At 45.5% G+C, this 26,354-nt stretch overlaps 1 protein-coding gene across 2 annotated transcripts in view; it reads left to right on the forward strand.

Annotated features, from left to right (window-relative positions):
- MGAT5B (mannosyl (alpha-1,6-)-glycoprotein beta-1,6-N-acetyl-glucosaminyltransferase, isozyme B) overlaps nucleotides 1-26,354 on the forward strand; it is a 183,375-nt gene that overhangs the window by 108,962 nt on the left and 48,059 nt on the right. The window lies entirely within an intron of this gene.

Here is a 26,354-nt window from a genome sequence, read left to right on the forward strand (position 1 = left end):
TGGTGCATTCTGGGATGCTGGAGGACTGCAAAATGCTTATTTTATCTCTGTGGAGCAGACTGGAGTTACCCTAACACGAGCTCGGTAGCATGGCCAAGAATCAACCTTTGCCTGAAGTGGCATAAGTTTGAGATGCTCAGAGGCCACTTAGCACAAGTTAACCATCTTGAATGTGTGGATGCTTGTGTTCCAAGTGCCCTTAGTATGGTCTAAGTGTAATGTGTAACTTAGTGCCCCAACGGTCTCAGCAAGCAGAGGGAGTAATAATAGTAGAGACACACCTTCTCAGCAAAGACAAGTATGGTGTACGTACAACCAGACTCAACAGGTACATTTACACTGCTGTGACTGCAGCTCCTGCAGACATATGCGAGCTGGCTAGATTGGGTTTTGCTAGGGATGCAGTCACAGTAGCATGGAGCTCAGTGCAGACTATGAAACCTGCCCAAGAAGCTGCACGCATACTTGGGTGGCTTTTCTAGCCTGTGCTAAGCTCCCTGCTGCCACAGTTAGACTGTGTTTAAGAATGCCCCCCCCCCCCCAAGTCCTATTTCCATCGCCAAACCTGGAAATACACCCATGAAACTGTCCCCTGCAATGGCTACTATAGAACATGAATGGCACATTGTTTCAAGAGTAACTGGGGAGGGAGAAGGGTGGAGAAATGTTCTCAGAGTGGCTTCATCAGTACATGTCTAGATTCGGATCAGGTGGGAGAGACCACACATAGGGACATCCCAGCCAAACTATGCTGCTGTCACGGTGTGTAGACAATACCCTACAGGGACTGCAGCGATTGTCCTGTAGATGTATCCAAATTCCCTTCTGAGGTGGCATCTGCCACATAACATGTAGGGCAACATTTACTGCACAGACTGTGTAGGCTGCTTCCTCAGAAAGCTTGTGTGTCAAGGTCTCGGGTTAAGCTTTATCTGCTGCTGCTGCTCTGCAATGAATGAGAGATCTGCTGTGAATTATGTCCTTGGGAACAGCTGCTTATTCATATGAGATCTGGATGGGCATAGAAGTCCTGTTAGACTGGAATTGAGGTGCAAGGTGAGCCTTCTAAGAAAGCAGCCAATTCTTTAACATGATATTGAATTATGTTCATTGTTGCCAGTTAAATTGCTTGCTGTTCATACACAGTGCCCCTGTGGTGCCAGTGGCTTTACAGCCAGGTATAAAGGCAAGAGCTCTTTCCAGAAGTATTTTGGCTTGTGCGGCCCTTGCGTGTGTGTGAGAGATACAAAGAGCCTTTTGTGTGTGTGTGTGCGTGCGTGCGTGTGTGTGTGTGCATGTGCGTGCGCGCACACACATGTACAAGAGAGATGCACACAAGGAGTCTGTCCCTTAGTAGCATAGGAAAGGAGAGGTGATTGGGGCACCATCTCTTGGCTCCGACCCCAAAGAGGGATGAAAAGAAGTGCCTACACTTCTGGACCAGTTGGTGTCAGGTAGTGATGCTGCCCCGTGCATGTCTGCCACCCAAGGCATTCAGGAGTCACAATTTGCCATGGCATTCCCTGCTGACCCCCCTGCACTATGACAAGGGACAAGCTCTATCCTCTATGCTCAAGCCAGTCCAGGGGCCTGAAGCAAATTGCTCCAGTGGGATGAGAGAGCAGGAGGAAGCCATGGGTTAACCAAGGGAGGGACTCACAGATGCGCAAGTTTCCATCTTCCCTAGGGGTAAGACTCGGAAGAAAGGGGGAAAAAAAGGCTTCAGTCATTGAGTGGAGAATCATTGGTGCCCAGCCAAAGGTACGAATAGTGGGAATGGAGGTGGGTAGGGTGGACATTGGTGAGGTTAAAAAAGACCTCTCCCCTCTCCTCCCTGGGTTTGGCCATAGCACTAGTTTAAAGGGAGGAGAGAACAGAGTCTGAAACAACCCCAGAGTCAATCCCTTTGAATACTTACCTACGCAGACAGTGGACAGATTGATTCCCTTGTTAGCAAAAAGGGCATGGGCAGCTCTGGTCTGTGCAGCACAGCAGGGCTGTGGGAGGGCTGCCCTCCTGCTCTTGGAGCCACTCACCAGACCAGGGTCAGGGATCAAAAGCTTAAAGCCTTTGTGTGCCAGGGGACAGTGGTCACCGGAACACCCCCCACTTTTATAAAGAGCTCGAGAGGCAAAGCCAGGAGGAGCAGTGCATTGCAGAGCCCTTCCCTTCCAGACACATCACTGGTGGCTGAGGGGAGCCTGCGATTGCTGGCTCGGGCAGGGTGATTCTGCTGATGACTTGCTGCACACTCTGCCTTGTGTAAGAACCAGCCCTTGTCTCCTGCCTCTGAGCAATGGCTTACAGTGCACTTTCCTCTGCACTTTATCATTTGTCTCCAGTCCGTGCCGAGTGTTTTACCCTCCCCCTCTGCTCTTGCTGGAACCGCAAGGGAAACTGTCTCCCCTTTGGCATTCAATTTCTCTGCCAGGACTCAATTTTCTCTTTCCATTGAATCTGCTCGAGCTGACTTGGGACTCCACCGTTGCAAGGACCTTCCCTGAGCGGTGGCTCTGAAAAGAATAATTTCTTTCCTCCCTCACTTAATTTGCTGAGGCACTGGAGTTTTGTGCGGGTGAGTTCATGGAGTATTCCCTTTTGTAACATTTAAAGGCCAAGGGAAGACCGTATGATTCAGTGAAGACAGCAGCCTGTTTGCTTTCTAGCTCCTTTGAAAACTTGCTGCCATTTTTTGTTTCCAGCTAGACAGCGGAGCTGAGGAGTGCTTAGGACAGCCTTCACTGATCCTGACAATGGGAGGTTTAATAGAATCCATATGATTAATAATAAATCACACTAATAATTAATTGTGCATAGTTAATTAACATCTTGGGACTCAGCTGTGCCTATAGTCACAGCGCTCAGTAAGACATGATACACAAACCATGCCCTTTGCAGGGAGGCTCTGGGGAAGCATCGGGAGTGGGAGTTGCTCTACAGAACCACGATTCCCCTCATCCTGCAGGGCAGTGATTTGCTCCAGGCGCATGACGCCAGCGATGAATACTGATGCTCCCTGTCCCACGTCAACTCTCCTTGGCCAGTTCTGCTGAGGCTGATAGGACAGAAGAGCATTTGCTTTTGCTTCCCACCCACATGGTTCGGGTCCTGTGGTGCAGCACTGTTTGTCCCTGACCAGACCCAACACCTGGGGACCAGTGCAGAGCTGCTGAGCGAATCTCGCTGACCCTCTCACAGCTTAATGTGGCTATTCAGTTCAAGCCTTAATGCAGCCCTGTGCTTCTTCCATTTCTTTGACACCACAAAATATCTCCAGCACGGTGCAGCTGCCTCCTTTCATGTGCAGTCACAAGTCAATGTCACTGTTCTGCAGAAGTCAACAAGCTGAGGCACAAATTACACAATTAGGCTGCTGAAATGGTGGGGGGTTCGCTAAGTGGGACACAAAACAGCATGAGCTCAGGACGCTCAAGAAAATGCTCAGCATTTAACTACTCATGGGTCTGGCAACAGTGGAACAGAATAGGCCTCGGCTCACCTTATGGCAGGATCGGACCTGGGTTTGGACAGTGCTTTAGGGCTTTCCTGGATGCGGGGTGCTATGGAATTGCAAAATCTTAGGATTCTTTTTGCTTGTTGCAATGTTCAGCATCTCTTATGTCCTGCCGAAGCTGCATTCACAGGGAGGTTTACACAAATATACCTCAGCCTGTGGTTATCCCTACAAGCTGTTTATTATAAGTTTGATTCTGCAGCCCCAGCAGATGCATCAGTCAGGATCAGGGCCCATTGTGATTGGTGTTTTCCAGCCGTGCAGGAAAAGACAGCCTGACCCAAAAAGTGTACAGTCACAGGGTCTGATCTTGCAATCTGATCCATGCCTGTTATAGTCCTATTGGAGTCAATGGATAGGCACAAGAGTTAATGCACATGGAGGGGATTATGGAATTGGGATGTTCATGGGGTGTGATAGGTTAACTGACATGGCATTGTGTCTTTTTCCTGACTGGATAACATTTTAAGCAGGCAGATAATGGACAATGAAGAGAGAACAATAAATGGTGAATAGCATAAAAATGCACTTTCTTCACAGTCTGTGGGCCAAAATCTGTGAAGCATTTGGGATTCTCAGATTTTCACAGTGAAACTGGTGGTCCTCCAACTACTTGTGAGCCATCCAGCTCTCGGTGTCAGATCCAACTTATATTCAAGCCAATGGAAGGTCCTTCGATTGACCTCGACAGAGGAAGCTTGGTCTTTGACACGGCAGTCAGGCATTTTATGACAAAGCTTTGAGCAGTCTGAGGGGAAGCCTGGCACTGGGCCGGGAGCCAAGAGAGGTTGACAATCGTTCTGACATTGCCATTGATCTTCCGTGTGACCATGGGCAAATCATTTTCTCTTCTGTGTCTCTTACCCACTCCCCCCACCAGGCCCACCCCATCCTTTGTCTGCCTTGTCTATGTAAGCGCTGTTGGGCTGGGGCTATCTCTTACTGCATCTTTGTACAGCGCCTACTACAATGGGCCTCCAGGTTGGTTAAGGATAATAGGCACTACCAAAATGTGAATAATAAAAGTCTGGCTCATCTTTTCTTGTGTGGCTTCTCTGAACCCATGAGTCATGCTGCTTCCTCCTAGCTTAGCCTACTTTTTCTCCTGTAGTTGAATGACATGCAGGTGTTCCTTTTCCCCCCTTTGCTTGTATTTCTCCTGTGAATTTCTCCTGTGAATTTGTTAGCTTCCCTCTGATGTGTCCTGACAGGCAAGAGGCAAAACATGCATGATTATCTGGTGGCTGGTACAAGGCATTGTAGGGCACTTGCTAGTTGAATTATAACATCAGCTGCAATTTGCAGCTCCCAGACTGAAAGCAAAAGCGTCAGGCTGAATCAATTAGTAACAAGGCTCTTTCCTTGTAACTTTTCTGTGGGGTCTCTGTAGGGCAATCAGGAAGGGACAGCAGTGCTTTTGGTGATATCCGCAAATGAAGCAGAGGTGAAAACACACTGAGCCACTCAGAAGAATCTGGACCTGATTCTTATTGGTATAAAGGCCCCTCTTCCTCACTGATGGCACAAGGGGGCCTTTGGGGAAATGAAAATCAAGACATGCTTGTGTGTGTGCGTGCACGCTCATGTGCGCACTGTGCAGAGTGAGGCAGGGAAGGGAAAAGGGGAAATTTATTTGTGAAAAACCTAGTTTGCTTGTTAATGAGGCAGCTTTTAAGTGGATAATGGTAAATTACAAGTACCGTACTGTGTTTAAAGTCCTACACTGTGCGCCTCCTGATGCACCCTCACAAATAATTGCTACATGCGTGTCTCTGGAGTCTGTCGTCCTCCCCCACACTGGCCTACCCCATTGTGATGATGCCCCTGATTCCTTGATCTGCTGTGCTAGCAGAAAAGGATTCATGTTGGCGCTGACTTACCTGGTTTTCTTTTCTGGTATGAGTTGCCAGTTTCTGCCTTCCTACAGTCAAAAGCAATAGAGTGTCGCAGCCACAGGCTATGAGAAGCAAGGACCACAGGGGCAGAACAAGATAATGAGTGGGGGAGTGGATCGTTAAAAATGCAGAATGTGACCTAGAAGAGTTTGCGGTTATTTAGAGCACTGTGCCAGGAGCGTGGGTGGGGTGTGTTGGGGGATGGATTTCAGAAGTGCCTATGTGGATATAAATGTGATTGCTGTAAATGAGAGTCAGAAGGTGGAAGAGAATGGATGTCGTGGCCTGGGACATGGTGGGCTCCTGACTTTCAAAGGAGTTTAACTGCTCCTCAGTATGATCAGTCACAGCCCAGCAAAATACTTCATTTTAAGCATAGACTTGAGTCCCATCAGCTGTAATGCTTAACTTTAGCCAACAGGGATTGTTTAATGGTGATTGGTAAACATGAGCCTCAGGGTGTCTTGGTTCTGTGAGTATTATGTCCATTGTATGGAAGGGGAGAGTGAGGCACTGAAAGGTTAAGTGACTTATGTTCAGTCACACAGGAAGGCAGTGGAGGTTGGAGTTGAGGGGTGGGGGGCAGGGAGCTTGAACCCATTTCTCCTGTCTCCTGTTGCCACTTCATAGACATACAAGCTTCCTTCTTCTCCAGTGACATGGAGTTGGACAATGTAACCCTGATGGGAGAGGCACTGCAGCTTGTTGTGGCTCTGCTCCAAGTATTACAGACAGATGGGAAGGTCAGTAAGAAGAGAAAAATTATATTTAGACTTATAACAGAATGCATAGACCACCCCCGGTGCAGTGCCTTTTGTCTGGTACACATTTAATTATAGGCGTTATTTTCCTGTGCTTTCAACAGTTGCTGAGGTACATTCATACTACAAAAATGTGCCATTCAAATGTGGGCTTCACATCCAAACTAAGGCATTTCTAATTATTCTTTGGCAGATAAAAGCAGCCTTTTTTTATCTTGTGTGCGTTCATGTTAAAACTAGAGAGAGATCCAGGTGCAGACTAACAGAGCTTTATGCCATGTACCCAACTAGCAAGATGACTGCTGCTGTTATGCAAGCAAGCTGGGAACTGCATGTGCAGATAGCCCAAACTGGCCAATTGGACATGCAGTTTTGTGATTTGTATGCATGGATATTTAATAACTCCTCCTTGGTTTGTTGTTGTGGTTTGAACTCAGGACTTAGACACATCAGCCTCTCCCTTGAGCCAAAGGGAACTCCGTGAATTGTCAAAACTGGTGGGTTGTTATCCTCACTGGTCAGAGATTTCATGTGAAGTCAGGGACTGGGTTGCAGGTAAGGTGTGGAAATCAGCTCAGCTCCCATTTAGACACATATATTTAGAGCATCTAGCCCCACAGGTGAGTGTTGAACCCCTGAACATCTGGCCTGTATGACAAAGGGTCATGACAAAGGGTCAAGTGGTTGGTAAAATAATTTAAGTATAATATTGTATATTATATGTCAGCATTATACCTTCTTCCATATCTGCTGAGATGAGATGGTTGCACATGTCCATTATGGAGATGTTTTCAAGTGACACATTTCAACTGGGTTTTTGATTGCCGTAGGGCCAGGTTCTTACCAGGTGTTAGTCACCGACTCCAGCAGAAGAGATGGCTTAAATTATTCCTCTGAATTCCATTGCTTCTCAGCCACCTGCTGCGTCCTGCGCACTTCCCATGCCTGGTGCATTGTTCCAGAGTGTAGATCAATATTTCAGCAGCTTAACTGCTGGGAAGTGAAAGGGTTTAGAGGCTGTAGGCCATGTCTGTGTGCGTGCCTTAGGTATTTAAAGGGAAGCATCACTGTGAGACAAAAAGTCCTGCATATTCAGCTTCAGCCACTAGCTGGAGTAGGTGGAACATCAGGATATTCTTTGCTAAAGGCTGTTTGCAGCTTGCTTGACTTCCAGTAAGTTTGGGCTATTCGCTTTGGAAGTGCATAGGGGCACAGGGCTTGCTTCCAATTTGTTTATGCCTTGGGGTATAATAGAGGTGGTAGTTACAGTCTAACCAGGGGAGTAGCGCAAAGGTATGAAAGAAACCCACTTGTGTGCGTGGGCTTTGTGCCAACAAACTACACAGCACTGAGTTGCCTTTAGGGCCCAGCTTCTCACTTGGTGTTAACCAGCTTAGCTCCACTGACTTCTGATTCCCACCAGCTGAGGTTCTCACCCTAAAACCCCTCACGACAGAGATCTCTATCAGCAGCTGGTGCTGAATATCTGTAGCTGTACGAGTCAGAGATAATCTTATTGCAAAGCGGTACGTTGTGATAACCTGCACACTCCTGCGGTGATATCGCTATTCCCTTTGGCCTTTCCAGCCAGGTGCAGCTGTTTTCATTGTGTAGCTCCCATGTCAACAGATGTACAATGGTATAGCTCCCAAATTAAAAGCCATATACTTTGCAATGAAAGCCCTGCAGGTTGGGGTGATTGCAAAAGCTGTTTCCGATCATTAGAGAGGCCTCTGTTTCTTTGAATAGGTGGTGAGGTAGATTTATTGCCAATTCCCCCATGAAGAATGCAGATAAACAACATTGCCATTGTAAATAATAAACTGGAGGTATTTCTTCCCCCTTTGTGGGTTTTGTTCCATGAGAAAGGAAGGCGCATAAATTAGCGGGACTCGCTGAGCCGTTAAATTGCACTTCTTCATGAAATATGTTTATTTGTACCAAATGATGACTCACTAACTGGATTTTTTGCAGTCTGCAAAGGCCTCTGCCTAGCCAAGCTATCAAAACCTCATTATATCATCAATGTGTCCTTTGTATAGGAGACTATGGGAAGAATCTTGTGTGCAAAGAGCACCGATCCAATGCCATTCGGCCTCACCGCATGGAGCCCCTTTCCTTGCACGCATGCACAGCCACCTCACCTGAGAAGTGGAGCAGGAGCCCGTGAGTGAAACCAGTCAAAACCCTTCTGCTTAGGAGCTTGAGAGCCCGTGGAAAGGTCTAGATGGCTTGAAGTGTCAGGTTTCTCAGACTATATTCTTAAAGGAACAATTTCCACTTCAGGGCCTGCAGCCCTCATTTCAGATGCCAGGAAATGGACCCCAGACGGCAGTTTCCAAGTTCACGGAGGGCTCTGGTTGCTCAGATGAGCACTCTTGGCTGAAGTCCCCTATCGCTTCTGTTTTCTAGGAATAACGTAAGGTATTAGCAGCTCCAGCAGATGGTGCTGAACGTGAGCTTGCTGGTCCTTGACTCCCACTATGAGAGAACAGGGTTTAGTTTGCTTGTTGGTTTAAACCAAATGACTCAATGACTAGATTGCTCAGTCCTTCCCCCGCCACCTGTTTGCTCTTATGAGAGAGACAGGGTTTATCACTAGTTAAGGAGGAGTTAAAAACTGGCAGCCCATCACTGATGGAAAGTATTATGAGTTGTATATAGGGAGGGCTTTTTGGTTTTGTGGATAGCTTTAAAATAAATGAACTACAGGGCATGTTAAAAAAATACCCTTGTTAGCCTCAAGAATAGAGCTGGGACCTTTCAAAGGGAAAATACATCGCAAACTCCAGACTGCAATGACTTCACTTCACTTTAATCCTTGTAAACACTAGGGAGGGAGAAGGACTCTGTAGGATATAAAGAACAATGCTGGCACAAGAGTAACTGGGTATAAACTGGCCATGTATGAACTCAGGCAACGACTTAGGCAGTTTATAATCATCACCGCAATGAGAATCTGGAACAGCCTTGCAATGGGAATAGCTGGGTAAAAACCTAACTAGTGTGGAGACAGAGCTTGCTAAATTTATGAATGAGATTATATGAGGTAGCTAGCTGTCTGTGCTAGCTGGGGATTGGACCTGTGACCTTGGAGGTCTCACTAGTCTGACTTGCAATATTTCAGGGTTTTACTTACTCCTGTGAGAGAACCACAATTACCACAGGAACAGTTTCTGAATTTGTCCCCTTTCCTTGATCCAAAAAGAAATGAGGTTGGAAAAGCAAAGGAAGGAAAGGCAGTAAATGTGGATATTTTTTGCAGGAGAGATTTTTTTCCCCCCTGAACTCAGCCCAACTTTTAAAATAAATCTCTGGGGCTCATTCTCTTATCTCACCACAGTTTTCACTCATGTAAATCCACTGACTTCTGTGGAATTACTCCTCGTCTGCACTGGTATCAGAGGAGAATCCAGTGAGAATGGTAATATTGTACCATATGGAGCCCTCTGATAAGATGCCCATTCAAATCTCCCTGGACCTTTTGGAATATGTTTCATTGCTTACCACGCCAATGGGCTAGAGCTCTCCCTTTGCTCACATTCATAGTTCAGTGAATGTGCTACCCTGGGAGCTTTGCCTTCATTGCTGGCAAAAGCCAGGATAAAACTAGCATGTTCCTACTGGACTCCATGTTAAAGGAGTGGTAATCTGCCAGCACTGCCTGGAAAGCCCAGCAGAAACCCTTTTACAAGTTCAAGAACTTTTCTTAGAAATGAGCTCAAAATCTCCTGGTTATTCTGTCAGAGCTTGGGGATGAAACTATCAGTTACACCGGGGATTCAAATGCCTGATTTCCTGCTAATTGTTATGGGAATTGGATGTCCACATTCCTTCCGTGACTTTACACAGCTCAACTGGGCCTGTGTGAAGCGGTTAGTAGTCGCTTCGGATTCAGCTGATTTGGGGGACAGTGATTCGATTCAGTGATTCAAATCACTGTCCTGATTCGATTCGGCTGATTCTTATTTGGAGATTCAGCTGCTGCTGACTCTCCAGATCAGCCATGCCCATCCCCTGCCCTCTCCCAGCCCAGCAAGGGCTGCCCTGCCCACCCCAGCTCCCAGCACTTGGGGGGAAAAAAAGCCCAACTCAGCAGGTGCTGCCTGGCAGGGGGTGATGCCCACTGCCCCATGCTGCATGGGGGGGCTCTGCACCCCCCTCATGCCCCCAGCCCCTCCCCCCCATGGATGCCCCACCTGGGCCAGCTCCAGTCCTTTAAGAAAAAAACCCAAAGCAAGAAAACCCCTGGACACCACTCCTGCCGGCAGAGAGGCTATCCTCCCTGCCCTGCGCCAGGTGGGGGCTCTGCAGAAGCCCCTAAAGAGGGGGCACATGGGGGGCTGGCAGGGGTCCCCCCATGGTCCCCTCCCCCAGCCCCCTCTCCCCTACCCCTAGTACTTACCAGCTCAGAGTCAGCTGCAGCTTCCTGCTGCAGCCACTCGGGACTGCCTGAATCATTGAAGCTCTCCGAATCTTTTCCAAAGATTCGGAGAGCTTTGAATCGATTCGCACCTTTACATTGGTCCCCTGATTCGATTTGGATTCAGAACTTTGGCCACTGAATCGGGCTGAATCACCTCCAAATCGAATCACCACCCAAAGCTTTGCACAGCCCTAATCTCAACCTGAAGCTCTGATGGATGAGACTATCAACTGGCCTAAATCAGAGCGGCTCCATTCATTTCCATAGTGCCGTTACTTTGGGCGAGTTTCTGGACACACTTAAAATAGACAGTAGTGAATGGTATTCAGAGCATGAAGGCAGCATCCCTCTAAAGTCCCACGTAAGTCCTAACTGGACTTTCAGTGAGGCCTGGACCTTTTGCTTTGGTGTTAATTCCACCCAGTTTGAACACATGGACTGCACCAGATTTCTCTGTAGAGGGATCAGGGGAGGGAAGCACAGCTGCTTCACAGCTGTCACTGTGATCTCCAGGCATCAGTAGCCTCCATGGTTCTTGCCACAATAGCTACTTGGTTTGCCTGATCTTGGATCCACCAGTGCTATCCCCACCGAATGCTCCCCCATTCTTGAGTGGGAAGCACCAGTGCCTGTGAGCTACGAGCTTTACTGACGGGATGTAGCCTCCACTCCTGTCCATCAGACTCAGGCATATTGCATTCCTTTATACACACACCCATTCTGCTGTTAATCAGTGCCTTTTGCCTCCGCAGAGAGGAGGGGACAGGATTTTCCATCCCTAAGTGGGCAGCTGATTATTGAAACGCATCTGATATTGCCAGCATGCAAAGCCCGCTCCCGCTCCTCTCCCGTTCGCTGCTGATAACAGAGGCCAGCAGTAGAGCTGCAATTAAATATGATATAGAATATTGGTCTGGGCTGTAGAAGTATCCCCCAGGATCAATTTGGTACTGGACCTTTCAGGCTGGGGAGCAATAACTTGGAAGCAAAACTTAGGTTAATTTGAAAATAGGTCAATGAGATGTGCAGATAACCTGCAGTAATCTGAATTCAGAGAGCCTCTGCCAAGCTCTGGCAAAGGAATGGGTCCCTTGGTTGATTAAAGTACCTATAGGGGGAAAATAGCAGGACAAGAACCTGCTGTAGATTTATTCTGGAGTATGCACAGCTGTTCAAGGCAGATGTCTAAGAGCAGCCAGAAAGGCACAACTCTACAGATAGCCATGATTCTTTTAACTGGCTTGATTAAAGGGGAAACAATATCAGGGATCACCCACAGCATCCTTCACTCAATATGTGCGACTGGAGCTTTGCCATTGTCATCACTAACCCTCTGCAGCCATGACTTCATAGACACGCTTATCCATGCAATCAGCATGACATCATTATCCAGGCATTTCAGTTTTTCAGGGGCTGGATGGGAAGATCAATCAAGTCACTTGTTTCCTTCAGTCGCTTGTTTATTTTTGAGATTAAGGTTTTCACAAGCGGCCCACGATGCAGGGGATCAACTGCTTTTTTTCAAAACAAATCTCTCAGCTAAGCTCTCTGAAGAAAAAGGCATTTGTGCTCATCAATTTTATTTGCATAATTTCAAGCGCCATTAATAGTACATGGCATGAGGAAAAATTACCGAGATTTCACTCCAACCATGAGTGAAATTGGGTTTAGTAGAAAATTAGTTGACTTAACTGGCAAATGATGAAAGCTCCAATAGAGAATGTTTAAGTAAGGAGGAATAATAATAAAAAAAACCCCTATAAGGTGCAGACTGAATTTGCATGATTAGAATGTTAAAATCAGGAGCTATAAAGTGCCGAGGAAGAATAGAGCGAGCAGAAGAGGCAGAGCCAGTTGGCTGTTTACATTTAAAACATTGTTAGCTGTTTTAAAGGTATTGATAACTCGGAAACACAAAATCTTCAAGGCTTGTGGATCAATATGCTAACTAAGGAAATCCTGGAGCGGGTTGTTACAGGCACAAACTAGAGATCAAGATGAGCTACTGCTTAAGCACATGTCTAGAACGTGTGGAAAGAAAAAGAAAGAGATCATTAACGAGTATTCCAGTTTGAGAGATGTATAGTCGAGGTCTCGTGTGGCCAGTTGTTAAACATCATTAAAACTTCTCAGAATTAAAAATGAGTTTTTAATGCTAAAGGTATTGCAGGGTATCTCTATTTTTGACAGCATTATTACGGGCAAAGATGTATTAATCACTGGCCTGGAAGCTAGGGGTTATGTAGAGACCAGCAATCGTGGCCTGACTACATTCCACAAAGTCAGTGGATAGCCCCAACCAGTAATAGGTATAATCTAGGGCTCCTTGCAGATGTTTAAAATTATAAACAAAACCCCACACTTTGCCAGAAGAACCAGCGCGTTACTTCGACTCGGTTCTGCAGCGTCTGTATAGATCAGGGGCTTCAGCAGGTGGTTTTGGCACTTTTCAGTAAAGCTGATTCAATCAGCTATTAGATAAAAGCACCAAAAAAGCCCCATTAATGCACCTGATATTTACAGACATCAGGCGCCGGGTCCAAATAAGGTGATACTTCTTCTGGGCATGTGCAGGGCTCAGGGTAGGAACTCGCCACGTTTAAAGTGAAGCACTGGGTTTTTTTGCTTTTTGTAACATCTGTAAGCAGCCTACATGTCTCGAAAGGGCTAGTTTTTTCCCAAGCTGAGAAGAATCATGAGCAAAATTGATTCGAAGGAAAAATGTAGTCAGGAAAATATGTATCAAAATCAGAAGACTTTAAGAAGAGTTTATTAGGTGGCCATGAAACCGTGATTCCACAATCAAAAAAGATCATGATTTTAGCTTATTCAGTGGTAAAGTGGTAGAAGAACTGATTACAGAAATAAACGGAGGAGAGCTAGCAATGAATACAAATGAGGAGTTATGAAGTACAGAAAATTGATAAGGGAAGCTGAAGACCTTGGGGTGGGGAGGAGAACCATGACTGGTGGGCCTAAACATAATAACGTTCTTGAAGTACATTTGTAACAGAAGAATTTTTGCAGCAATATAGGCTCTTTACTAGTTGAAGATGGTAAAGATGTTAATCATGATACCAAAAAAGTGTTCAGTAAATACCATATTTACTCAAATATAAGATGGTCCTGATTATAAGATGCCCCCCCCCCAATAATTAGATTCTAATGTACAAATACGTTATAATGGAAAATGTACAGATTTGTTATAATTTTCCAGGTATACAATCTAATTATTGGAGGTTTGCCTTGAATTAGTTAACCTCCCACTGTTACAGCAGGGAAAATAAATCTGGGGGGTCAGATTTGGTCCCCTTGCCTTCTGGCCCCCATCTTCTTCCCCCATCCCTTCTTCCTCCCCCACCCTCACCGCTGTATTGGGCTAAATGTGAAATCAGCAGGCCAAGAGTCTGCAGCCTTGGGAAAACCTTGCTGAAGAGGTTTTTGCCCCCGTTATGCCAATTTTTTATAAAACTTAGAATGCTGAGAAATTTACATGAAAACCTGGAAAGGGCTAATATTCAAAAAGGACAAGCAGGAGGACCCAGAAGTTACAGGCCAATTAGTCTGCTATCAAGTTTAGGCAAAATAGTTGAAAACCTACTATAGTATTCAATTAATAAAGAATTAAAAGGTAGGAATATAATTAATGTCAGTCAACATATTTTTATGGCAAATAGGCCTTGTCAAACAACCCTTATTGCATTCTTTGATCTGAATGCTGGTTTGGCTGATAAAGAAAACTATGTAAAATATTTAGGCTTTTATAAGGGGTATGACTGAAAACTGCGTGACGTTCTGATAAAAAATTTACCACGATACAATATTAATAGAGCACACATTAGATGGCTTAAGAACCATCTAATGTGCAGCGCTCAAAAAGTGGTTGTCAATGAGGAGTCCTCTTCCAATGGACATGTTTCTAGTGAGGTTCTGCTAGCTGTCATACCAAGGCCAGCGGTGTCCAGCATTTTAAGCTGTGATTTGGATATATGTGTCAAATCACTGCTGATGAAATTGGCACATAGTGCAGATGCAACAACTGACCAAATTGCAACTGTGAGGCAGGGCAGTCATGCAGAGCAGTCTGGACTTGAAGGGAAGCTGAGCCCATTCAAAGAAAACACATTTCATTAAAGCCACAGTCAGAGTTATGCATTTAGGAGCAAGGAATCCAGAATGTACAGAAGAGATGACTGAAAGCAGTGGCTCCAAGAAGGATTTGAGAAAGGTTTTAATCAGCCAACAGCTCAACAGAGCTCCCAGCACGATTCTGGCAAAAAGGGCTGTGACCCTTAACTATATAAACAGCAAACGGTTAGTAGGGGGAGGAAGTGCTTGTACTTCTGTGTGCAGTGCTGGTGAGATATGACTGGAATGCTGTGCACAGTTGTGATGTTCACATTTTAAAGATGTTGAAAAATGAGAATGAGTACAAGAAAAAAAAATCACAAACCTGATTTGATGGCTGGAGAAGATGTCTTAGAGTGAGAGGCTGGAAGAGCTCAGACTGATTAGCTCGTCAGAAAGAAGATTGAGAAGTGACCTGATTATGGAGTCTAAGTGCCTTCATGGGGAGGCAAAACTGGGCACTAGAGGGCTCTTTACTCTAGCAGAGGAGGGAAGAACAAGAACCAGCTGCAGGAAGCCAAAGCCAAGCTCAAATTAGAAATAAGACACATTTTTAATACTGAAGGCAATGATAGACTAAAACAAGCTCCCAAGGGAAGTGGGGGAGTCTTCATCTCTGGGTGTCTTCAGAACAAGACTGGCTGCCTTTATGAAGGATCTGCTTCAACACAGCCCACATTATTGGGCAGTGGGCAATGGGTAAAACATAGTAGCTGAGATGCACAAGATGATGGATTAGATCATCCATTAGTCCTTTCAAACCTTAAACTGTGCAAAGAGATCAGTCTTACAACTTGTAGGTAGTGGCTCAAAAGGAAAACAGATGGGGATAGCCATCAGATGAAAGACTGTCCTTTTAAACAAAGTCACTGGACCAGATCCTCAGCCAATATAAATCAGCACAGCCCTGTGGATGTCAGTGGAGCTGTACTCAGTTATGTGAACTCAAGACCTCACCCAAGGTGCTGCACAGAGATGCAGGAAACAAAGTGTGGAGTCATAGCTTGTGGACTGCATCTGGGGGCAAAGTCTTGTGACAATGGTGTTCTACCATTGGGAAGCTTTGGAAGCTATCGGATGTCTGACCTTCCTTCAGCACCGCACATAACATGTGTTACTATAAGCACCTAAGTGTGACAGTGTGTCCAATGGGAATTCATCTGGGTTAAGGAAAATGGCCCTGTATTTACCAGATCATTTGCTTAGTTGGGTAAAATTCCGCCCTGATCAGAGGGCCATGCCCTTAAATCCAACTTGGGGTCAGGCTCCAGGGTGTAATTGTCCCTTGTGCCCTTAAATTCCGTGAATCTAATTTGAGAACTTGCTGGCTATCTTCACAGGAGCAGATCTCGTCCTCAAAGGCACATGAAGGCTGGTGATTAGAAATGTAACCCTTCTGCTGGGGACAGGTCATCAGTAACAAGGACTGGTTCACATTTTGGGGTACCCCATAAATTATACCAGTGGCTTGAGCCCCCACCCAGAAATCTGGGAACACTAAATTTGCTGGGGCACCCTGTATAAACAACCCCCAACCTCGCAAGCAGTGTAAACACAAACACCCACATTTATTACAGGCAACCCCCGCTTAATGCTGTTTCACTTAGCAGTATTTCACCATAGTGCTCATTTTACATTGATACCTGATTCTACTTAGTGCTCAGCAAGTTTTGTTATAATGCTTATGGGCATTGTACAGCTGGCACTCAGACCAACACTAATCCTGGCAGCCCTGATTCTGGTGATTTTGGTAGCTTTAGAAAGTGATTTTGGTTGCTTTAGAGTGGTTTTGGTGGCTTTAGAAAGTGACAAGTGGAAGTTGGTTTTGCTTAATGCTTTGTTTTTCAGGAACCAGTTAAGAGTGCTAAGCAGGGGGTGCCTGTACATAAAACAAAACAAAACAAAACATTAAATATAATTTTAAAGCACTATTAACTACAAAGCAAAGTCTAGAGGTGGGGTGGCTTCATCCATACCCAGGCAGTCTGGGACTTGGGGCTCCCCAACAGGTAGTTCTGAGGGCCTGAGCCCCTGTACCTGCCCTTCAGCAATGGGCTGGAGTGAGGGGCCCATACAAGGAAGTCCCAAGGTCATTGCTCCTTGGGTTTACTGTGTCCTGGGGAGCTGGTTGAGAGTGGAGGTCCTTCTGCATTGCAACAAACTCCCTTGCTCCTGGAGAAGGTACAGCGCTGATCTTTGCTTCTATGGGGGGCTGTGTGTATGTGTGGGGGGGAGGGTGGGGGGTGACTGCAGCTCCAGCGAGCATGCACACACCCCAAGACTTTTGGGCTGGATTATATGGTTTGCTAAAATGAGAACTGCAGGACAAACTCAAAAGGGAGCCAGGTTGATTAATGACTACAGCTGGCCCAACTACACAGCTTGACTGGAGCAAAGGACCATCAAAAGAAACAAAGGGGAAAAGCCAGGCTTACCCTCTAGGTCTGGTCCACAGCTCCACTGGGAGCAGAAAGTTGCAAACCTCAAAGTTGCAAACCTCAACCCCAGCCCCAAACTGGCAGGATTAGAAACTCCCAGGTTTCAACCCCGTTTAAACTGCCAGGCTTAATTCCTAGCCAGCCAACCCAAGGAACCAATACCCTCCTCCCTGGTATTAATCCCTTAAGATCTTAGAAAACGAGGGAAGAAAAGGAGGAGAGAGGAGTTCCCAGCCACTGAGTCAGTTCTCCCTCTCTCTCACCTCTACCCGAGTTTCCCCTTTCGCTGTCTGCAAATTCCTTCTCCCTTGGAGGAGTCTTCACTCTTCAGCAGCCCCTAGCAGCTTCTCTTCCCCCCCAAAGCAGTCTAGCTCACCTTGTATCCCCCTGCATGACATCACCCTGGTCTCATCCAGTCAGGGAGCCCCACAGTCCAGCCTTTGTCCCAACCAATCTGCCCGAAAAGTCCTTGTTCTCCCTGGGTCAATGAGGCCAGAAGACTTGACATATTTTGCCTCAATACAAGGCCCCAGCTTTCCATGTGCAGCACATGGCCAGAACGACAGGGGCCATCTTGCTCACATAAAACACACACACACACACACACACAACCAAAAGCACAAACTGTGCCATACATAACCCAAGTGTGCATGGGTGTTACAGAAATAACTTCACCAACACCAAGGCATAAATTAGCCAAGCCACAAGAAAGGAAAAGGAAAAAAGTCACTGGCCAATGTTTCAGCTTGGGGAAGCACAACCCATGATCAGTTGGTAACTTCTGGGAGCCTGTTTGTATGAGGATGCACTCCCTAGCAGGAGTAAGCAGAGCATCATTTGGCCCTTTGCCTCATTGCTTGAGGAGTATTGATTTAGAACGATGAAGGTTTATAGCCTGCTTTCTCTCGTACAGCAGAAGACTGCATAAATTCTTCTGCTACATACCCTTATTTATCATTGGTGGTTTTATATATTCCTCAGTGAATCCCGCGTTTGTATAGCGTAAGTCATGGAGCTGTCCATTGACGCAAGTGCTGATTTACACCTGTAAGGCTGGAGAGATGGAGATAAATGTTATTTTGCTTCTCTTTGATACCAATAACCCTTATGTCTTTTTCCCATGATAGCTCTGCTTATTTTCCTTTTTCACAGTCCACCAGACTTTTAAATGTATAATGAAAGGAATATTGAGTGGTTGTTACATAACAATTTTTTGCCACTTATGTAGCATGGTAACACTGATTATTAAAATATCAAGAATACTTGCTTTTTATCTAAGGATCTCAAAGCACTTTACAAAGATAGTTGAGCACCCATAGTCCTTTTGCAAGTCTCTGTTTCCTTAAGAAATGATCTGGCACCTCTTGCTGTGGTATCGGTGCTCTTCCCAAAGGTGTATGGGGTTTTTCTTCCCACCACCCTTTGAAGGGAATTACTGTTACTGCTGTTTTAGAGATGGGAAACCAAGGCTTGGTGAGGTGGGGTCAGTGTGTCATGCAAGAAGCCTGTGCAGAGCCAGGAGTCAATTCCACCTTCACTGACTCACAAAGTAGTGCCTAAAGGGATGTACTTTTGCATATTTTTAAGGTATCCTGAATCCCTGGGGAGGGGACGGGGAGGGAAGGTTTTCGAATGTATGGACGCAGATCTCCATTGTCCTCTGTCTTTTTCCTATGGTTTACAGCCATGCAACAGAAGCAGTCAGAACAGTAAGGGGTGTTAGCTTCCTTGCACTGGGGTCATTGGTTGCTCAATTTGCAAGGCACTGGGGAATCTGACCCTACAGCTCTTATGGAGATGGTAATATTGACAATGCAAATAGATAAGCACAGTTTCTTTTTTCTTTTTTTTCAAATTTGGCTTCTACATCCAATTTCCCAGTTGCCTCCACACCTGAATTTCTCCCCCTTAAATCAACTCAGAATCACAGTACTTTTTAGACAACAATCTCAAAGCACTTGACAGATTTGAATGGTTCCTTGTCATGCATCTCTTAGCTACTATAGCCTGAGCTCTTATTGCTGTGATAAAGTGGAGGTACATGAGACAGAGAGGACAAAAGAAGAAACGAGTCACAGAGCTTGGAATAGAACCCAAAGGGCCAAACTTGCAGTGTCCTGCATTGCAGTCAGGCTGTGAGATCTTTCCGTTACATGCCATCTTATTCAAGGAATGACCCCCTTGACTTCACTGGGATGTTGTATCGTGTAAGGTTCTGCTCATTGTTATAATTCATATTGCAGGTAAAGTCAGGTTCCCATGGTGCAAGTGCATAATAAGAGGCATATTTTGTTGCAAAAAACAGATTCAGTAGACAAGACAGAGGCACAGAGAGGTGTGAAGTAACTCACCTAAGCATTGCACAGCAAGTTGGTGGCAGAGTGGTGATAAGAATCTGAGTCTCTGGACCCCTTGGCTAGGGTGCTATCAACCGAACAGCATGAGCAAGAATATCAGACACAGTCGCCTAACCATCAGACAGTGCTTTCTCTTCGGTGCTATCAGAATGTAACTAATAGGAACAACCATTTACATTCCCATCTCACAGAGCAGATAAGTGGAAAGATCAAGTACTATGCATACAAGTATTTGAAAGGAAGCAGAAAGTATTTGAAACGTCTCACCTCCCTTATAGATTATCCCCAAGCTTTTCATTTACCTTGGTGTCTTTCAATGGAGTAGCAGGATTTTCTGGTTGCCTCTCTCCATTTTAATGTTGTGCCTAGGGACTGCGATCCTGAAATGTTGATGGGCAGATACGTGCTGGAATATGCGGAAGCTCTCACAGGCTGACAGAACGCTTGAAATTGGGAGCTCCAGCCTCTCCTTGTTGCTTTATTTATTTCTCTTTTTGGGGTGGCTGTGGCAGACAAGACTCTTTCTATTCCTATCATCTCCCCAACCAACCACTTAGCGTAAAATTGCCCATAAAAGTGAGCTTAAATTACAAGTGATAAAACGACAGCCTAGTCTATCTGCAGCTGACCCTTTCTGTTTTACACTGTGCTAAAGCTTATATTCTTTGTGACAAGAGCAATGAAGCAGTGGCAAACACTTATCTTCAGCTAGTCACCTTAAATTGAAAATCCTTGTTTTTGCTGGCTTTGGAGAGCATTGTGGTCCTTCATTTACTCCTTTACTCCAAGCGTTGTTCTGTGTAGTCATCAGAGCTTTGGGATGAACCCTGTTCCTTACATGGGTTTATCTAAGTGGACTACGTCATGGGTGCAAGGGAGGAAGGATCCTTCTACCCACAGATGCTAGCCATTATCCCTGTGTACCCAGCACCCCCTGGAGTACAAGTGACCCTATAAGAGAAGGGGGAAGATGCAAAGTCCTGTAGTTCATACTTGTGTGTACTGGCCAGCATAACTCACCCATCCCAGAGGGGCAGTTCACTCTGAGCCTTTTTAATGTTATGGTTGAATCAAAGCTATAGATTGGAGCATGGATCTTGGAGTCCAAATATTCCTGAAGGTGATACCAACACTTATCTTCCCTAGAACCCGCAAGAATGGTGCTATTTTAGGCTGCTTTGGCATATAGTGAGTATATTACAGGAAAGCTGGTTCCATAAAATAAGTTTGATTCAAGTGATTTCAAATTGATTCACTTAGATTAAATGGAAACATAAACAGAAGTAGGTCTGTATCTAAGCTTCTTGATTCCAAAGGAGTGAACTTAGGAAAATTAAGGGAACTAGTTGGTGAAGTGAACTTGAGTAAAGCATTCAAAGAGTTAAATGTGGTGAATGCTTGGAGTTTCTTCAAGTCAGAGATGGAACAACTGTAAAGAACTTGCCTCCCAAGTATGGGAAACTACTGTAGGGAAGGACTCCAGATCAAGCTAGATAAATACTCACTTCTGAGGGAATATTAGAAGGAAGCAGAGCAACACAGAATGGAAAAATGGATGAACAAGTCAGATATTAGAGACCAGGAAGTATAGGGATAAAATGAAATAAACAAGAGGCCAGCTGAGTTAGTCCTTGGGAAAGGCGTCAAGAGGGATGGGAGCTCATCAGGGGAAAGACCTAGATTTATAAGGTCCCCTGTAGAGGTGTGTGAAATGGGCCCTATTCGATTTGGATTCAGATTCAGCCCGAATCAGGGACAGTGATTCAATTCACTGATTCAGATCACTGTCCCCAATTCGATTCAGCCAAATCTGAAGTTTTTATGCTGATTCAGAGAATCAGCAATTCCGCCATAGACACAGCTTTAAATGTTTTTTCTACATACCTCATACAAGGAAGTCCCAAGGTCATTGCTCCTTGGGTTTACTGTGTCCTGGGGAGCTGGTTGAGAGTGGAGGTCCTTCTGCATTGCAACAAACTCCCTTGCTCCTGGAGAAGGTACAGCGCTGATCTTTGCTTCTATGGGGGGCTGTGTGTATGTGTGGGGGGGAGGGTGGGGGGTGACTGCAGCTCCAGCGAGCATGCACACACCCCAAGACTTTTGGGCTGGATTATATGGTTTGCTAAAATGAGAACTGCAGGACAAACTCAAAAGGGAGCCAGGTTGATTAATGACTACAGCTGGCCCAACTACACAGCTTGACTGGAGCAAAGGACCATCAAAAGAAACAAAGGGGAAAAGCCAGGCTTACCCTCTAGGTCTGGTCCACAGCTCCACTGGGAGCAGAAAGTTGCAAACCTCAAAGTTGCAAACCTCAACCCCAGCCCCAAACTGGCAGGATTAGAAACTCCCAGGTTTCAACCCCGTTTAAACTGCCAGGCTTAATTCCTAGCCAGCCAACCCAAGGAACCAATACCCTCCTCCCTGGTATTAATCCCTTAAGATCTTAGAAAACGAGGGAAGAAAAGGAGGAGAGAGGAGTTCCCAGCCACTGAGTCAGTTCTCCCTCTCTCTCACCTCTACCCGAGTTTCCCCTTTCGCTGTCTGCAAATTCCTTCTCCCTTGGAGGAGTCTTCACTCTTCAGCAGCCCCTAGCAGCTTCTCTTCCCCCCCAAAGCAGTCTAGCTCACCTTGTATCCCCCTGCATGACATCACCCTGGTCTCATCCAGTCAGGGAGCACCACAGTCCAGCCTTTGTCCCAACCAATCTGCCCGAAAAGTCCTTGTTCTCCCTGGGTCAATGAGGCCAGAAGACTTGACATATTTTGCCTCAATACAAGGCCCCAGCTTTCCATGTGCAGCACATGGCCAGAACGACAGGGGCCATCTTGCTCACATAAAACACACACACACACACACACACAACCAAAAGCACAAACTGTGCCATACATAACCCAAGTGTGCATGGGTGTTACAGAAATAACTTCACCAACACCAAGGCATAAATTAGCCAAGCCACAAGAAAGGAAAAGGAAAAAAGTCACTGGCCAATGTTTCAGCTTGGGGAAGCACAACCCATGATCAGTTGGTAACTTCTGGGAGCCTGTTTGTATGAGGATGCACTCCCTAGCAGGAGTAAGCAGAGCATCATTTGGCCCTTTGCCTCATTGCTTGAGGAGTATTGATTTAGAACGATGAAGGTTTATAGCCTGCTTTCTCTCGTACAGCAGAAGACTGCATAAATTCTTCTGCTACATACCCTTATTTATCATTGGTGGTTTTATATATTCCTCAGTGAATCCCGCGTTTGTATAGCGTAAGTCATGGAGCTGTCCATTGACGCAAGTGCTGATTTACACCTGTAAGGCTGGAGAGATGGAGATAAATGTTATTTTGCTTCTCTTTGATACCAATAACCCTTATGTCTTTTTCCCATGATAGCTCTGCTTATTTTCCTTTTTCACAGTCCACCAGACTTTTAAATGTATAATGAAAGGAATATTGAGTGGTTGTTACATAACAATTTTTTGCCACTTATGTAGCATGGTAACACTGATTATTAAAATATCAAGAATACTTGCTTTTTATCTAAGGATCTCAAAGCACTTTACAAAGATAGTTGAGCACCCATAGTCCTTTTGCAAGTCTCTGTTTCCTTAAGAAATGATCTGGCACCTCTTGCTGTGGTATCGGTGCTCTTCCCAAAGGTGTATGGGGTTTTTCTTCCCACCACCCTTTGAAGGGAATTACTGTTACTGCTGTTTTAGAGATGGGAAACCAAGGCTTGGTGAGGTGGGGTCAGTGTGTCATGCAAGAAGCCTGTGCAGAGCCAGGAGTCAATTCCACCTTCACTGACTCACAAAGTAGTGCCTAAAGGGATGTACTTTTGCATATTTTTAAGGTATCCTGAATCCCTGGGGAGGGGACGGGGAGGGAAGGTTTTCGAATGTATGGACGCAGATCTCCATTGTCCTCTGTCTTTTTCCTATGGTTTACAGCCATGCAACAGAAGCAGTCAGAACAGTAAGGGGTGTTAGCTTCCTTGCACTGGGGTCATTGGTTGCTCAATTTGCAAGGCACTGGGGAATCTGACCCTACAGCTCTTATGGAGATGGTAATATTGACAATGCAAATAGATAAGCACAGTTTCTTTTTTCTTTTTTTTCAAATTTGGCTTCTACATCCAATTTCCCAGTTGCCTCCACACCTGAATTTCTCCCCCTTAAATCAACTCAGAATCACAGTACTTTTTAGACAACAATCTCAAAGCACTTGACAGATTTGAATGGTTCCTTGTCATGCATCTCTTAGCTACTATAGCCTGAGCTCTTATTGCTGTGATAAAGTGGAGGTACATGAGACAGAGAGGACAAAAGAAGAAACGAGTCACAGAGCTTGGAATAGAACCCAAAGGGCCAAACTTGCAGTGTCCTGCATTGCAGTCAGGCTGTGAGATCTTTCCGTTACATGCCATCTTATTCAAGGAATGACCCCCTTGACTTCACTGGGATGTTGTATCGTGTAAGGTTCTGCTCATTGTTATAATTCATATTGCAGGTAAAGTCAGGTTCCCATGGTGCAAGTGCATAATAAGAGGCATATTTTGTTGCAAAAAACAGATTCAGTAGACAAGACAGAGGCACAGAGAGGTGTGAAGTAACTCACCTAAGCATTGCACAGCAAGTTGGTGGCAGAGTGGTGATAAGAATCTGAGTCTCTGGACCCCTTGGCTAGGGTGCTATCAACCGAACAGCATGAGCAAGAATATCAGACACAGTCGCCTAACCATCAGACAGTGCTTTCTCTTCGGTGCTATCAGAATGTAACTAATAGGAACAACCATTTACATTCCCATCTCACAGAGCAGATAAGTGGAAAGATCAAGTACTATGCATACAAGTATTTGAAAGGAAGCAGAAAGTATTTGAAACGTCTCACCTCCCTTATAGATTATCCCCAAGCTTTTCATTTACCTTGGTGTCTTTCAATGGAGTAGCAGGATTTTCTGGTTGCCTCTCTCCATTTTAATGTTGTGCCTAGGGACTGCGATCCTGAAATGTTGATGGGCAGATACGTGCTGGAATATGCGGAAGCTCTCACAGGCTGACAGAACGCTTGAAATTGGGAGCTCCAGCCTCTCCTTGTTGCTTTATTTATTTCTCTTTTTGGGGTGGCTGTGGCAGACAAGACTCTTTCTATTCCTATCATCTCCCCAACCAACCACTTAGCGTAAAATTGCCCATAAAAGTGAGCTTAAATTACAAGTGATAAAACGACAGCCTAGTCTATCTGCAGCTGACCCTTTCTGTTTTACACTGTGCTAAAGCTTATATTCTTTGTGACAAGAGCAATGAAGCAGTGGCAAACACTTATCTTCAGCTAAGTCACCTTAAATTGAAAATCCTTGTTTTTGCTGGCTTTGGAGAGCATTGTGGTCCTTCATTTACTCCTTTACTCCAAGCGTTGTTCTGTGTAGTCATCAGAGCTTTGGGATGAACCCTGTTCCTTACATGGGTTTATCTAAGTGGACTACGTCATGGGTGCAAGGGAGGAAGGATCCTTCTACCCACAGATGCTAGCCATTATCCCTGTGTACCCAGCACCCCCTGGAGTACAAGTGACCCTATAAGAGAAGGGGGAAGATGCAAAGTCCTGTAGTTCATACTTGTGTGTACTGGCCAGCATAACTCACCCATCCCAGAGGGGCAGTTCACTCTGAGCCTTTTTAATGTTATGGTTGAATCAAAGCTATAGATTGGAGCATGGATCTTGGAGTCCAAATATTCCTGAAGGTGATACCAACACTTATCTTCCCTAGAACCCGCAAGAATGGTGCTATTTTAGGCTGCTTTGGCATATAGTGAGTATATTACAGGAAAGCTGGTTCCATAAAATAAGTTTGATTCAAGTGATTTCAAATTGATTCACTTAGATTAAATGGAAACATAAACAGAAGTAGGTCTGTATCTAAGCTTCTTGATTCCAAAGGAGTGAACTTAGGAAAATTAAGGGAACTAGTTGGTGAAGTGAACTTGAGTAAAGCATTCAAAGAGTTAAATGTGGTGAATGCTTGGAGTTTCTTCAAGTCAGAGATGGAACAACTGTAAAGAACTTGCCTCCCAAGTATGGGAAACTACTGTAGGGAAGGACTCCAGATCAAGCTAGATAAATACTCACTTCTGAGGGAATATTAGAAGGAAGCAGAGCAACACAGAATGGAAAAATGGATGAACAAGTCAGATATTAGAGACCAGGAAGTATAGGGATAAAATGAAATAAACAAGAGGCCAGCTGAGTTAGTCCTTGGGAAAGGCGTCAAGAGGGATGGGAGCTCATCAGGGGAAAGACCTAGATTTATAAGGTCCCCTGTAGAGGTGTGTGAAATGGGCCCTATTCGATTTGGATTCAGATTCAGCCCGAATCAGGGACAGTGATTCAATTCACTGATTCAGATCACTGTCCCCAATTCGATTCAGCCAAATCTGAAGTTTTTATGCTGATTCAGAGAATCAGCAATTCCGCCATAGACACAGCTTTAAATGTTTTTTCTACATACCTCGAGGTACCAGCACAGCTCATGATCACTGCAATGCTGGGACGCATGGAGTGCCCCACAGGAGTGCAGGGGGTCCTCCACGTGCTCAGTGGTGAGCTTCTTGGTCTGCTGGAGAGTGCACAGGGCCCCCCCCCGCACCATTCCAGCTCAGCAATCGGCCACAGGGGGACCCTGGGTAACCCCCCAGACCCAGGAGGCACTAGTCTCTGAGTCAGGAGGGGCACGGGGGGGTGGGCCCTGCACGCTCTGTGGCGGACCCAAAAGTAGACTTGAAGTGCTTCTGGTCCACTTCCAGGTCTGCTGCCAAGCACACTGGAGACCACCCCCCACCTTGCGCCC

Source organism: Alligator sinensis, unplaced genomic scaffold, assembly GCF_000455745.1.
Source record: "Alligator sinensis unplaced genomic scaffold, ASM45574v1 scaffold400_1, whole genome shotgun sequence".
NCBI classification, from domain to species: Eukaryota; Metazoa; Chordata; order Crocodylia; family Alligatoridae; genus Alligator; species Alligator sinensis.